The 15,450-nt window shown below is 41.3% G+C and overlaps 1 protein-coding gene across 1 annotated transcript in view; it reads left to right on the top strand.

Moving 5' to 3' along the window:
* Window positions 1–4,900: 4,900 nt before the first annotated feature.
* Window positions 4,901–15,450, top strand: part of LOC147112788 (transcription regulator protein BACH2-like) — a 372,148-nt gene continuing 361,598 nt past the window's right edge. Inside the window, exon 1 of the mRNA XM_085997405.1 lies at window positions 4,901–5,411. The gene's annotated coding sequence lies outside the window, so the exon portion shown is untranslated. The remainder of the gene's footprint in view (window positions 5,412–15,450) is intronic.

Here is a 15,450-nt window from a genome sequence, read left to right as displayed (position 1 = left end):
TAAACATAGCTTTAGTCGAATTGCACCTCAAGACTGAAATTTTCCTTGAGGCTAAACTCTACCCTTTACTCAATCCTCGCATACCATTTGTCTCTTTAACAATCGCTTGCTGGTTAATTTAAATTTATACTGTTTCAACTTTCACATAGCCAAACATACAATCACAGAATCTATTATCAGCTCAAACCAGCCTAAAGGTACCTAATAAACAGTTAAATATTTCTTGGTATTTGAGCAGCTAAAATTAAGTCAGAAAACAAAATGATAAATAAGTAAAAATTCAGTATTTGTCCCAAGCTCTCCCATTGTGGCTAAACTCCCCACTTTACTGGCCCCTTGCTGCTCAAGCAATGGGTACTAGTTAGGAGAGTGATGTCAAGCTGGGGATGTGCTGTGTGGATTGCCCCAGGAATTGGTGCTGTGCCACTTGTTACTTGACTAATCCACTGGAATTTTTTGAGGTTGTAACTGGTAGACTAGATAAGGGAGAACCAGTGGATGTGATGTATTTGGACTTTCAGAAGGCTTCCGATAAGGTCCTGCATAAGAGACTAGCGTGCAAAGTTAAAGCACATGGGATTGGGGGTAAGGTACTGACTTGGACAGAAAACTGGTTGGCAGACAGGAAGCAAAGAATTGGAATAAACGGGTCTTTTTCTGAGTGGATGACAGTGATTAGTGGGGTACGGCAGGGATCGGTGCTAGGACCCCAGTTATTCACAATATATATTAATGATCTAGACAAGGGAACTAGATGTAATATCTCCAAGTTTGCAGACGACACAAAGCTGGATGGGCATGTGTGCTGTGAGGAGGATGCAGAGAAACTCCAGTACGATTTGGACAGGTTGGGCAATTGGGCAGATGCATGGCAGATGCAGTATAATGTGGATAAATGCGAGGTTATCCACTTTGGTGGCAAAAACAGGAAGGCAGATTATTATCTGAACAGCAATAGATTGGGAAAAGGGGAAGTGCAACGAGACCTGGGTGTCCTTGTGCACCAGTCGCTGAAGGTAAGCATGCAGGTGCAGCAGGCGGTTAAGAAGGCAAATGGTATGTTGGCCTTCATAACGAGAGGATTCGAGTACAGGAGCAAGGATGCAGTTGTACAGGGCCTTGGTGAGACCACACCTTGTGTATTGCGTGCAGTTTTGGTCACCTTATCTGAGGAAGGATGTTCTTGCCATGGAGGGAGTGCAGCGGAGATTCACCAGACTGATACCTGGGATGGCAGGAATGACGTATGAAGAGAGATTGGGTCGATTCGGCTTATATTCACTAGAGTTTAGAAGAATGAGAGAGGATCTCATTGAAACTTATAAAATTCTAACAGGACTAGACAGACTAGATGCAGCAAGGCTGTTCCCGATGGCGGGGGAGTCCAGAACCAGGGGTCACAGTCTAAGGATAAGGGATAAGCCATTTAGGACTGAGATGAGGAGGAATTTCTTCACCCAGAGAGTGGTGAACCTGTGAAATTCTCTACCGCAGAAGACAGTTGAGGCCAATTCATTAAATATATTCAAGAAGGAGCTAGATATATTTCTTAAGGCTAAGGGGATCAAGGGATATGGGGAGAAAGCAGGGACAGGGTACTGAATTTGGATGATCAGCCATGATCGCATTGAATGGCGGAGCAGTCTCAAGGGGCCGAATGGCCTACTCCTGCCCCTATCTTCTGTTTTTATGTTTCTATGTTGTTTCTGATCTACATAAATAATTTGGATTCAGAATTGCAAAATAAGTTGGTTAAATTTGCAGATGATACTAAATTAGAGAGGACAGTAAATTCTGAAAATACAGCTAAGGAATTACAGAAGGACCTAGACAACATCTGCAAAGTCTTCCACATTGGAAAAAATGAGATACATACTTACGTAATAAATACTATCAAAGTAGGAAGAGGGGAGAAGCTGAAAGCGATCTGGGATTGGTAGTAGATACAAATTGGCTATGTTCAGTCATGCAGAGCAGCAATTAAAACAAACAGAATGCTGAGCGATTAGTAGAATATAAATCTGATGTCATGAAGCTGAAGCTGTATAGTGCTCTGGCTAGGTTTACCTTGAATACTGTGTTCACTTCTGGTCACCAAGGCAAAAGTGAAACATCCAATTCCTAGAAGCTGTGTATTGAAGGGTTATGAGGTAGATCCCAGGTGTTAGAGGTCTGAGTTATGAGGAAAGGTTATTAAAACATGAACTCTTCAGTCTTGAATTAGGCAGATGAAAAGGGACTTAAGAGCTGTATATAAGATACTAAATGAAATAGGAAAAGTTAATCCTAAGTACTATTTCAAATTAAACTATGAATACTAGAACTTGAAGAAATAGATACAAACTGACTAAGGGACTGATATGACATCGAGTATACTGTGGAGTACACCATTTTAATGTTCAAACTGTGCAATATAACCTAAGTTGACTCTGCCCCTCTCAAGTAATTGATTCAATTACTATTTTCAGCCCACAGGTATAAAGCATTTAATGCCATGTTAAACCTCCTTTGAGGTTTGCAAATCAACATTAAACCCCAAAGTTGCTTTAATACCTGGATATTCGGCAAAGTAATATGTTGGTGCTAAAAATATTAAAATTCTGAAAATATGTCCAGAATCTTTAAAACTAAACCAAATGATTTCACATTTTCAAGAGCTTTTTACTTTTATTAGGAGTGCTATAATTAAAAGAAAACTGAAAGCTGTGCACACATGCTGCTTAAAGTATCATTTAAACAGTAAAGAGTAAATTCAGTGGCCCCATGCTGTACCCAAGAAGTTGGGCTTGAAAGGAGCTTAGATTGGAGAATTGGGGCTGCAGTGTTTGTAACCGAATCTCTGACCTACACTCCCTTTGAATACAGCTCCCTGCTGACAGCATGGGACCACTGAATTTCCCCTTATATTGACTTACAAGCAATACATTATGATGACAGTATCAATTTGTTAAAACTAAGGAATCATGAGTTAATTTCAAATACTCAGTTCCTCCAGAGTCAAGCATCCTTTTATCAGTGTGTAAACTATGAACAATGTGAAGTTTTACTGATATGAATGATGTTTTTCTAAGATGACTGTTGTCCTCATGTTCAAAAGTTTTCTCAATAACTTTACAGAGGTGATAATGTCCCTTTAACGTTATGGATTTTTTCTTCCTTTTTTTTTAGTCTTTGCCGCTTCCCTCCTCCTTTTCTGAAGGCACTGATTAACTCTATTCTCACTTGATATCCCCACACGTCCACTTTTAGCAGGAGTTGCTAGAGAGTGATTAGAAGTGAGAACGCCAGCTGCGTTTCCCCTTCCCAGCCCAGGTGTCCTGTCATGCTCCTGACAGGGTTTCCTACTGGCTGACATCAGTTGACTCAGCACAGTCTGAGGGCATTGAATCGGAGACCTTTCAGTCCATATGTTTCAATTACACATTGCCTTAACCAGCTAAGTCACCGGGGAAGAGCAGAAGTAACATTATGGAGTCTTAATAATACAATTTGTAACAGTCATCTGGGGTGATTTGAACTCTATAGTAATCCAATCTGCAAATGTTGTAAAATGCAGTCTTCCCTCTCACCCTTGTAGTTTTCCTGGCTAAAAAATCGCCGAATGCTGGGAAACTTTGCAGTTATATTTATTTGGTCATTTCTGTGTGACATAAGTCTTGGCAGTTTCTTCAAAATGACATGCAAGACAAGATCTGCCAGGTTACCACACACAAACCATAGTGTGGGTACCGTGAATGAGAAGACGTTTTCTTGACATCAAAGGTACCCCGCACTGAACATTGTAACATTTTCCACTGTAAAGGTCAGATGGGGTCAAAGAGGAGGATAAACTCATCCACTCTAGAATCTCGATAGTCCCCTAATCCCGAGGTTGAAGTTTATGGATTTATTTTTTATATTTTGAGCTTTACTAACATTGCTCGTCATCAGCGTATAAAAACAAAGTTCCCCCTCACATCAACTCAAGGTAAACATTGCCACTGACTTAGTACAAGTATGACAAACGAATCGATATCCTTGGCGCAACATCTCTTCAGTCGTTAATCACAAACGATATTCTTGATTTCGCCAACCGAAACTTCATTTTATTAGAAAACTCACTTTCATATTGGATGCACATCATCAGACACAATTCTGTCGTCGATGATTTCCTTAAATCCCAATTATTATGATCAACTTGCCTTTCGGCAACGAATCAGTCAAAAATTATACCGAATTCCATTGATACAGTATGCAATGATTCTGTGCAATATCTGATGGTCCTCGATAACCCGCTACCTCAACCCGTCGTTTAGTATTTACTGCGTATGGTATTACTGCGAGTAACGTGATTGTGAAACGTCCTGAGTGTATTTGGAGTGTTTTCTTAAGGTTGCAATATGAAGCCCGTGAAGAATGCATTAAAACATGCAGTTTCCAACTAATAACAGAAGCACTAGATTAACAATTGCCAAACTTCATTTATTGCAAACACTTGGCGGCAAACAGAGTGAAACATATTATTGAAACACATTATTGATTTCTACAACAAATGCAATAAAGGGGGGAAATGCTAAAAGAAAACACTACAAGCACTTGCGAAAACAAAATTCGCCTGATGCACGCCGCCGGAGTCTCAACAGCTTCTGCATCGCAGTTGAGCAGCAGCAAGAGTGGAATGGGGAGGTTGTCAATCAATCAAGGTCGATACACCGGCCAGCCCGACAAGCGCGCGCGTGCCCGACCCTCCCTGTGTGTGTGTGTGTGTGAAAGCGACAGACAATCAGCGCACATGCGCCGGGGTGTGCGAGTGATGGAATCCCAATGAAGTGGAGCGGAATGCGCGCATGCGCATCACCTACCTCTCCCAGCCTGAGAATTCGGACGGACGGGCGCGCACGTTGTGGTGGGGGGGAATGGCGCGTGCACGCGCACACTCGCACGCTCGCTCGCGGAGCCGCTACATTCCACATTCGCCTGGAGCGTTCTCGGGGTTTGCAGCAGTGGCGCGCGTGCGTCAGCCAGAACGTCAGCCGCAGCTGAATGTCAACAAAAAATGAAACCAAGTGAGAGTGAGTGAGTGAGTGAGGAGGAGGAGGAGAGGCGGCGCTGCACGGCGCAGGGAGGGAGGGGGGCTCGCTCCGTGCTCTGTGTGTACAGTACCAGATTGCAGGCTCTTCACCTCCACGTTGTGGAGAGAAAGAGTGGCAACTAGCGCATTGGAAAACATAACTGAAACACGCTGCTCTCTCTCTCTCTCTCTTCCCCACACACACACATACTCAAAACAACCCAGCAGCCACGCCGATTCAGCTCAACTCCGCTCCCTCCGCCGGTGGCTAGGCTGGCTTTGGAAAGCTTTTGGCGCACGGAATCATGAGGTATTTGTTTTGAACTTGGAGCTGGCTTGAACATAGTCGAAAGTTACCAGGGTAAGGAGAATGCAATCTGTTTATTTTTTGTTTTGAAGGCGCGCGCGGGGGGGGGGGGGGGGGGGCGGGGTGGTGGTGTTGTTGAGTGTTCATGATACAAGTGGCTGTTCCGATGTGATTTGCTGCAGAAAGAGAACAGGCAAAGCGGCCGGACTGACAAGCATGGTTGCTGATTTTTGGTTCGAGCTGTCACGATGCGGACATGCTGAGAAGAATTGGAGCTCAGTCCGAGCCGAGGCCTTGACCGAGCTCTAAACACCAGCAGCAGCAAAAGGCATTACAGCCTGCCGCCTCCTAGCCTTGGCATCTCGCTTCAGATTCTGCCTGACACAATGGCATTCTGCACGGATCTGCTTATGTTTTGCGTTTTAATGGCTTGTTTGACAGCCAATTGTTTGTTGCAAAGTCACATCTCAAAACATCGTATTGTGAACGTGCAAGGATTTTGCACGTTTATGCATAATATGTTTGGAAATGGCAACAACTAGACAAGTGTTCGCAGCTTCTTTGTGCAGTTGTGAAATAATATCTAGTCTGTTTTCATGTTCTTTACTGTGGGTGCCTACTTTATGCAACAAACGTGCCTAAAATGCAGTACTTGTGACAGTGTAGGAAACATTGTATACATAAACAGCGAATATCTTCGGAAGTCTCAACGCGGTAATGACCTTGTTCACATGAAAATGAACAGTTTGCTGCAATAAACTGATTTTATTTGCACCCTTCTAAACAGTGGCGTTGAGTAAGGTCCGATAATGCCAAATCAATTCAGTTTGTATATTTAGAAGATTGACCGTGTCTGCAAAATGATAGCCCAAAAGACTATGTCCGATTTTGTCAATGAAAAATGTATTGCTTGAGTGCGCGACTGAGTGAATTTTGGAGCGCTCTGGCTAGCAGCTTGCTTACTTTCTATTATGAAGTTGCAACTTGGACTATCTTGAAAAATGCCGGGATTTCTGCAAATGCTGCACGAGCTGGAGCTTATTTCGCTAATAAGATCAAATAAGCTTGAGCAAATATCGTGGATATTGTTTCCTGCATGTGACGAAGTCTAAGCATAAAGCCAGAGCACTGGTTTGAAAGATGCATATTGGCTTATAGAGTCGTTATTTTTTTTCAAGAATATAATGCCGCCGTTCTTTTGAACGGCATAATGTTGCGCTTCTAATGTATGGATTTTACGATTATATTCCATGCACTCAGTATAGCTGATGTTGAATGAAATACGCTATTCTGACAAAGGAACTCGTCTTTCCCCATATTCTTGTTTATGCGCCCTTGTGGAACTAGGGCCACATTGATAAGAACAGCGATGTGTAAATGACCTAGTGCCTGTCATCTTGCCGCTACCAAATTAGATTTGAGATGACGCTAGTTTACATTTAAATACAGTTTTGAAACTCTGATTTTAAAGAAATATTTCTCTGCAAAGAAGGACGTTTTTCTGTGTCCTTCGTGTAATTAGGTGATGGAAGAGTAAGTATGACTTTGGGCAATATTTAGCGTCTTGTGATTGTTTACAGTCCAAGCTTTTGGCTTCCTCCATGGTCTTGGCTGTGGTCCCGGTGTTGTAGAATAAATTCAATACGGCCATGTTCTCAGAAACTACCCTCTATCCAAGATAACTAGCATGTAAGATTTTGATACTGTTTAAAATATAGAAGACCGAGGCAACATACTAAACAATTAAGATGTTTTAGTAATAAATGCTAACATAAACTCCGGGTCAACGCAACACAAATACCCAGGTATGGGTTTCGCAACCTATGTCACAATTCATATAGTCATGATTGTCAAAATAAATACATTCATACCCCCATAAGACACATAAAAGGTCAAGTAGTGTAAATGAATGTTTCCTTGGTCATGTGATCTAAAGCTTAAGAAAATCAGCAACCTGCTCCTAACATTTCCGAAATTTGGCGTAGAGATTCAGAATGAGGCAACTGGATTAGAAGATGCTGTACATTAATATTTTGGATCAACTAAGAATGCTCCCCAAAGCATCAATTGATGAACCTCGTTTGTTTTAAATCATAAAGCATCTCATAAAACATATTGGTGTCAAATATGATCTCAATAATTGCACTAACTCCTACATTTTATGAGACTAATGGATTTTTGCACAAAAATGGTAGCTGGAAGGCTTATAGTAGGCTGCATTTTAATTTGCACTTTTACATTATAAATCCCCTAAGAAAAGATTGGTTCTGTCTTAATGGCCATGATTGAATATTTAATGTAAAGCAGATAATGTGCATAAGTTTTCAAGGTACCAGCAATTCAAATAAATATTGGACAACAGCACATGTAGCTTAAGTTCTTCACCAATGAAGAAAATTGATAGTACTTAAGGCAGCAGATGATGCCTACAGGTCAGTCAGTGTCTGAAAAATAAATGTTGGTGAGATTCTTCGTGATAACGTTTCTGAAAATCGGGCCCACCCGTAACCTAAACCTGTCTTTCTCTTTCAGATACTGACCTGCCTTGTATTTATAGCATTTTGTTTTTATTTATAAATGTCAACATTCATCGCTTCTTTTTTATCTTTATTATACTGCTGCTTATGCTCAGCACTGCCGAGCAATGTTATTCTCCACTGAAGGTGCATTAAAATAACGGAGCTGGGAGCCCGAATATCTTCTGTAGCTCGAAACTGAGATTCATTCATGTTTGTTTTTATTTACAATTTTATTATTTTTTTAAAATCGCAAATTAAACATCTGGTAGAGACTTCTGAAAAGTTATATATTTTTAACACGAAATCCAAGCGACTTATGGAATATAGGCCTACCATTTTAATACAATTCACTGATTATGTGTATTTTATGGCAGTTTCCATAAGGACTAGTCCCAATCATCTGGGGCTGGAATATGTAAATATAAAAGCGATAATCTTCAAAGTGAGAGAACCCGAACGGACACTTGAAGAGCCCAGCATGTAAATAATAGTCATAAAATAGTAAATGCATGTCATAAATTGGTGCACAACAAGGGCGCCGATAATCGCCTTTTGTGCAGTAGTCTGGTGTATTGTTTACTAATCTGAGGTTTTAAAGTAATTACACAAAGCTCTAATAAAACGCGGTCTGCCGGTTGCCAGCGGAGTTGTGTGTGTGTGCCTGTTATTTGTGCGCTGTGTCGAGTTGCTCGGGGTGTGTGTGTGTGTGTGTGGTGACCGCGCGTCAGCACTTTCAGCAGCCCTGCGCTTCTGCTGCTTGCTGCTTCTTGCTGTTGCTGACTCACCTGCGCACGAAGCAAAACGTGACGCCAGCACCACCCCCCCGCATTGCACTGAATCATCGCAACCCACTCCCCGGGCACCGCCTGCCCTGATTGACAAGCCGCCGCTGCCACTCGGAAGCGGCAAGTAGCCGCTGAAGAGAAGGTCGCTTCAGCCAATAAGCGTGAGGCGGGGGAGTTGGGCGCGGGGGTGATTGGTGGGCTGGGCTAGCGGATGGAACGCTGTGTGTTTGTTGCGCTCGTGCGGTCATTGTTGGCAGCGTTCGGCTCGGATTGTGACAGGGTCGGGCGTTCGGACCCACCGAGTTGCCGACAGCCTCCCTCCTCCTCCAGCGCTGGCTGGCGACGCGCTGCAGATAGAAAGGCAGCGATGGTCTGACCGCCTGCAACGCGCGCAAATAAATACATAAATAAAGTTATCAATCGATGACTATACGGGACGGAGGAGGTCAGAGCTGATTTCTGGTTTCCGCCACTGAGTAACCAACGGGTGACTCATCAGCATTGTTGTTACTGATAACATTGTGATGAAACGCTTGGTTGCACCTTCATCGCTTGCTGGTGAAAGGTCGGAAAATATTAGGGCACTGTCGATCAGATAAAACTTCATGCCGAGCAGATACAATCTTTATGAATTGCACGTTACCTACGTTTGTGGGCAGCCTTGTCTTCACAGCCTATGTTTTCCCCGCCCGTCTCATTAAAATGAGAGTGCCACTGGCTTCCTTTGTTAAATTTTAAAATAAAAATTAGTAATTTTAAGATTAACTAATAAAACACCGCAAAGTGTTCAAACAGTATGAAGGTCGGTGATAACTCTTGGAAAAATTACCTGCTGATCCACTGAAGCCCCAAAGGGCGTATTCAAGATCCAACCTAAACATGCTGTGTTACATATCTTCCACAGTGACTCACTCTTTACAGCTATAATTCATAACAGCTGGGTGAAATGCAGAAAAGTGAATGAACATAAGAAAACATGAAATTAGAAAAGAGCATTTGACCATCAACTTATGTAATGTGAGCCGTGGCTCATTGATGGCACACTTGCTTCTAAGTCAGAAGATTGTGGGTTCAAGTCCCACTCCAGAGACCTGACACTCCAATGCAGTATGGAGGGAGTGCTGCACTGACAGAGGTGCTGTCTTTCGGAGGAGATGTTAAACTGAGGCCCCGTCTTCCTTCTCAGGTGGATGTAAAAGATCCCATGGCACTATCTTGAAGACGAGCGGGAGTTTTCCCCAATTGCATGGCCAATATTTATCTCTCAACCAACATCACTAAAACTGATTGCTGTTTGTGGTACCTTTGCTGTGTGCAAGTTGGCTGCCTCGTTTCTGACATTACAACAGTGACTACACTTCAAAAAATTTCATTGGCTGTAAATTGCTTTGGGATGTTCCGAGGTCATGAAAGACGCTATATAAATATGTCTTTTTATCTCTTCCCCTCAGTTCCTCTATTCTCCTGACTCTGTCCTCCTTTGCATTCTTCCCTCCATTCCATTTTCAGTTGCAGAGCTTTGTTGTCTTAGCTGTGCACTCACCTCTGCCTTGCTATTTACTCTCCACCTTCAAAGGTCTTCTCAAAACTTACCTGTTCATTCATACATTTGGTCCCCTTTTTAGCTGCTTGATAGCCATTTTTGCCTCTGAAGTGCTTTTGGTCGTAGGGTTGCCAACCCTCAAGGATTGCCCTGAAGTCTCCAGGAATTAAAGATTAATGTACTGGGCATTGCTGCAAGTAACCCAGGAGAAGAATACCGGGCAGTAAAAAATTGTGTGTATTTTTCATTTTCTTTGAACACTTGTTTATTAGCTTTAAAAATATCGGAGATGGCTGTTTAACTGGGCAAGGCTGTTGGTTGCAGGAGGTCATGTGATGATTCCTCTAAGAAATACATACAACCAGAGTTGGCAACCATAACGTTTTATGATGTTAAAACTTACTTTACAAACAAAAGTTGTCTATATTTTACAGTCCATCCTATTGTGGACTTTATTCATTTAATTTCTCAAGATAAACAAGCTAAACATCAAGCCTTTCTGCCTGCTGCTCTGCACAGATGAGACCTTCTCCCTCAAACTCAGCAGCATAGGTACCTTTTTGATCTATAAAATAGAATATTTGAACATTGGAGTTAAAATTTAAGATGTACAAAAATGTAACTTTGAGGATATTTTGTTTTCAAATCTTAGAAGAAACAAGTGGTGATTGTCAGTATGACCTCATAGGCTTGTGAAGTCATCTTAAGGAATTTATTGAGACAAATTATATGGTGCTATATGCCATCCTGGCACAATTATAGATTGGCACTAGACCTGCTTGCATATGGTTTTTGAAACACAATCATCTGCTATTTTTGCAAGAACTTTGCACAGAGTTTAGAATTTCTTTTACTGTTGTATCTATATATTAAAAGTCTTGCTTATAACACATGCCCTCACACACTTCATGTAATACTTCTCCCTAACACTTCATAAGCACAGTTAATACTAGTAAAATTTACTCTAACCAGGGCAAATTTACCAGAAAAATGTATTCTATTATATCTGATTGGATGAATTTTTTCATATGATTGATTCCTGGTCTGGGTTTTGCCTGCCTCAACTTCCACTTTCTCAACAGCTGGTGCAGACTACAGTTAAGTAAGTTAAGACAAACTAAAATAATTAAACAGCTCTTAAGCTATGTGTAAATGTAGGAAATTATATTCCTATAATTCAGATCATTTACAAATTCCACCTCTTGCACTCAGCTCCCTTAAAGATGAAAAGCAATCTAAGTGCTGTATGTTTTAGTTCACTCTTTCCAAGAACACAATCCACAATATCTCCCAACTTAATCGATCTATCTACCAAACAACACAAGGGTTCTGCTCTGACCTCCAACTGACTCCTGCATTTATTTTGAGAATCTACAGCAAGCACAGCATCTTGCCTTAAGGAGACACACATCTGCATTCTATTTTACATAGAATTAAAGGGTAAAAAATCTGCTTCTGTGCTCCGGGTACACATCAGAAGGGCATATTGTAAAGTTTTGTATGTTCAATTAAGGGATGGGAAACCACAGGTTGGCAGTTTGCAATTTTGTGATAGTTGCTTCTGGTGTGCGCTGGAAGCACAGAAGCAGAATGTTTACGCTAATGTTTCTATATCCTTATAAAACAGGGCATCCACTAACTTACCATGAGAAGGGCCATGGGAGACTCACTAGTTCCATATTAAATACTTGATTGTGGTTTATAACTCAATGGTTGCAGCCCAAGCAGCATGTATAAGTATATACATAAAGAGAAACTGTAAGGAACATCCAAACAGCATTCTACTCCGCTCAACAGAATATTGAAACTTAAATGGAATACATATTACTGTAACAGGTGCTTGCAGGAGCAGAAGCGAAGATTTTGGTATATAGTGGAAATTGGGTGCAATTGGCAATGAACTAAAAGGCAGCAATGGGATGTGCAAGGTGAGGGAATTGTACATTCTCTGACCACTACTGCAACCTATTTAAGGCATTTAAAAGAACAACTTTATTCAAACCAACAAAATGCATAAAGTGCAATACATTATGACCAAATTTAAGACAAATCTAACTCTGAGAACAGTCAAATGCTATGTTTTTAAATTTTAAAATAAACATTCTGCTTTATTGGAAGAGTTGTGTTGTCTCATGTCTGCTTTTATTTATTTTCTTCTGATCTTCATCAAAATTTCCAGAATCAAACAGTTAGTCCATTTTGATGAAACTGATTTCCATTTGAACCTTTCCAAGACGGAAAACTGTCCTTAGCCACATTGATATCAATCATCATCACCAATGCATGCTGCATACTGAGTTTGGGTCCCTAAGGTTCTCTTTGGTTACTTTAGTGTAAGAAAGTGAACTTTTTTGTCTTTTTCAATGATTTCAAACTAATATTACTTTTTAACTTTTAATATAACAGTAGAAGCTGCTTATCATAGAATAAAATCATAGAAATTTACGGCACAGAAGGAGGCCATTCGGCCCACAGTGTGCGCAGGTCGAAAAAGAGCTATTCAGCCTAATCCCACTTCCCAGCTCTTGGTCCGTAGCCCTGCAGGTTACGGCACTTCAAGTGCATATCCCAATACTTCTTAAATGTGATGAGGGTCCCTGCCTCTACCACCCTTTCAGGCAGTGCGTTGCAGACACCCACCGCCCTCTGGGTGAAAAAAATGCTCAACTCCCCTCTAATCTAATTACTTTAAATCTATGCCCGCTGGTTATTGACCTCTCTGCTAAGGGAAGTAGGTGCTTCCTATCCACTCTATCTAGGCCCCTCATAACTTTAAAAACCTCAATTAAATCTCCCCTCAGCCTCCTCTGTTGCAAAGAAAACAACTCCAGCCTATCCAATCTTTCATCATAGCTAAAATTCTCTAGTCCTGACAACATCCTGGTAAATCTCCTCTGTACCCTCTCTAGTGCAATCACATCTTTCCTGTAATGTGGTGACTAGAACTGTATGCAGTACTCTAGCTGTGGCCTAACTAGAGTTTTATACAGTTCTAGCATAACCTCTCTGCTTTTATATTCTATGCCTTGGCTAATAAAGGAAAGTATCCCACATGGCTTCTTAACCACCTAATCTACCTGTCCTGCTACCTTCAGGGATCTGTGGACATGCACTCCAAGGTCCCTTAGTTCCTCTACATTTCTCAGTATCCTACCATTTATTATGTATTCCCTTTGCCTTGTTAGCCCTCCTCAAATGCATTACCTCACATTTCTCCAGATTGAATTCCATTTGCCACTTTTCTCCCACCTAACCAGTCCATTGATACCTTCCAGTAGTCTACAGCTTTCTTCCTCACTATCAACCACACGGCCAATTTTTGTATCATCTGCAAACTTCTTAATCATGCCCCCTACATTGATGTCTAAATCATTGATATATACCACAAAAAGCAAGGGACCTAGTACTGAGCCCTGTGGAACCCCATTGGGCACAGCCTTCCAGTCACACAAACACCCGTCAACCATTACCCTTTGCTTCCTGCCACTGAGCCAATTTTGGATCCAACTTGCCACTTTCCCTTGGATCCCATGGGCTTTTACTTTTTTGACTAACCTGCCTTATGGGACCTTGTCAAAAGCCTTGCTCAAATCCAATTAGACTACATCAAATGCTCTGTCTTCATCAACACTCCTCGTTACCTTCTCAAGAAATTCAATCAAGTTAGTTAGACATGATCTTCCCTTAACAAATCCATGCCGACTGTCCTTGAATAATCCATGACTTTCTAAATGATGATTTATACTGTCCCTCAGAATTTTTTCCAATAATTTTCCCACCACCGAGGTTAGGCTGACTGGCCTGTAATTACTTGGTCTATCCCTTTCTCCCTTTTTAAACAATGGCACAATGTTAGCAGTCCTCCAGTCCTCTGGCACCACACCTGTAGCCAGAGAGGATTGGAAAATGATGGTCAGAGACTCCACTATTTCCTCTCTTAACAGCCCGGTATACATTTCATCCAGCCCTGGCGATTTATCTACTTTCAAAGATGCTAAACCTCTTAATAATTCCCTTCTCTATGTTTATCTCATCTAATATTTCACACTGTTCCTCCTTGGCTACAATGTCTGCATCGTCCCTCTTTTCTGTGAAGAGAGACGCAAAGTATTCATTAAGAACCATACCCACGTCTTCCGCCTCCATACATAGGTTACCTTTTTGATCTCTAATAGGCCCTACACTTTCCTTAGTTATCATTTTGCCCTTTATGTATAATATCTTTGGGTTTTCTATCTTAGTATGATCACAGATTAGTAGAGTCCTTCTGGTCATGTCATCACTTTCACTGCACTGTCGGAAGTGCTGTCTTTCGGATGAGACGTTAAACCGAGGCCCTGTCTGCTCTCTCAGGTGGACGTAAAAGATCCCATGGCACTATTTCGAAGAAGAGTTATCCCCGGTGTCCTGTCCAATATTTATCCCTCTACCAACATAACAAAAACAGATTATCTGGTCATTATCACATTGCTGTTTGTGGGAGCTTGCTGTGTGCAAATTGGCTGCTGCGTTTCCCACATTACAACAGTGACTACACTTCAAAAAGTACTTCATTGGCTGTAAAGCGTTTTGAGACGTCCAGTGGTCGTGAAAGGCGCTGTATAAATACAAGTCTTTTCAAAGCAATGTCTTTTTTTAAAAGCATATATGCTGTATATAAAATCATTGTTTACTTTGAATTAAATTATTGGACAATTTGTGTTCCATATACATTCTGTGTGACTGGAAAAGTAAAATTGAGATATGCTGTTTCTGCTGTGAAGTGTGACTTTTTAAACTAATTTTTCTATCTCTGATTTTGTAGTTATTTACCCAAGTTTAAGTTAAGTGTAAAGAAAGAAAAAGTTTGCATTTATATAGCATCATTCATGTCCTAAAGCACTCAGAACCATTGAATTTATTTTTAAAGTGTAGTTACAGTTGTTATCTGGGCAAACATGGCAATCAGTTTGCACTAAACAAGATCTCTGATACAGCAAATGAATGAATAACTGGATAATCTGTTTTTGGCAGTGTTGATTGAGGAAGAAATGTTGGCCAGGCCACCCTGCTGTTCTTCAAATAGTACCGTGGGATCTTTTATGTCCAGTTGAAGAGGCAAATGGGGACAAGGTTTAATGTCTCATCTGAAAGATCGCATCTCTTAAAATTCAACACGCAGCACTGCCCTGGTGTCTGACTAGTTTACATGCTGAGGTCCTGGTGTGCAGCTTAAACCCGCGATGCTCTGACTCAGTGAGGCAAAA

The sequence above is a fragment of the Somniosus microcephalus genome, chromosome 9 (genome assembly GCF_052327205.1).
Source record: "Somniosus microcephalus isolate GS21.2 chromosome 9, FLI_Smic_1.0, whole genome shotgun sequence".
NCBI lineage: Eukaryota > Metazoa > Chordata > Chondrichthyes > Squaliformes > Somniosidae > Somniosus > Somniosus microcephalus.
The sequence above is the reverse complement of the archived record's forward strand: the minus strand, read 5'-3'. Positions and strand labels throughout refer to the sequence as shown.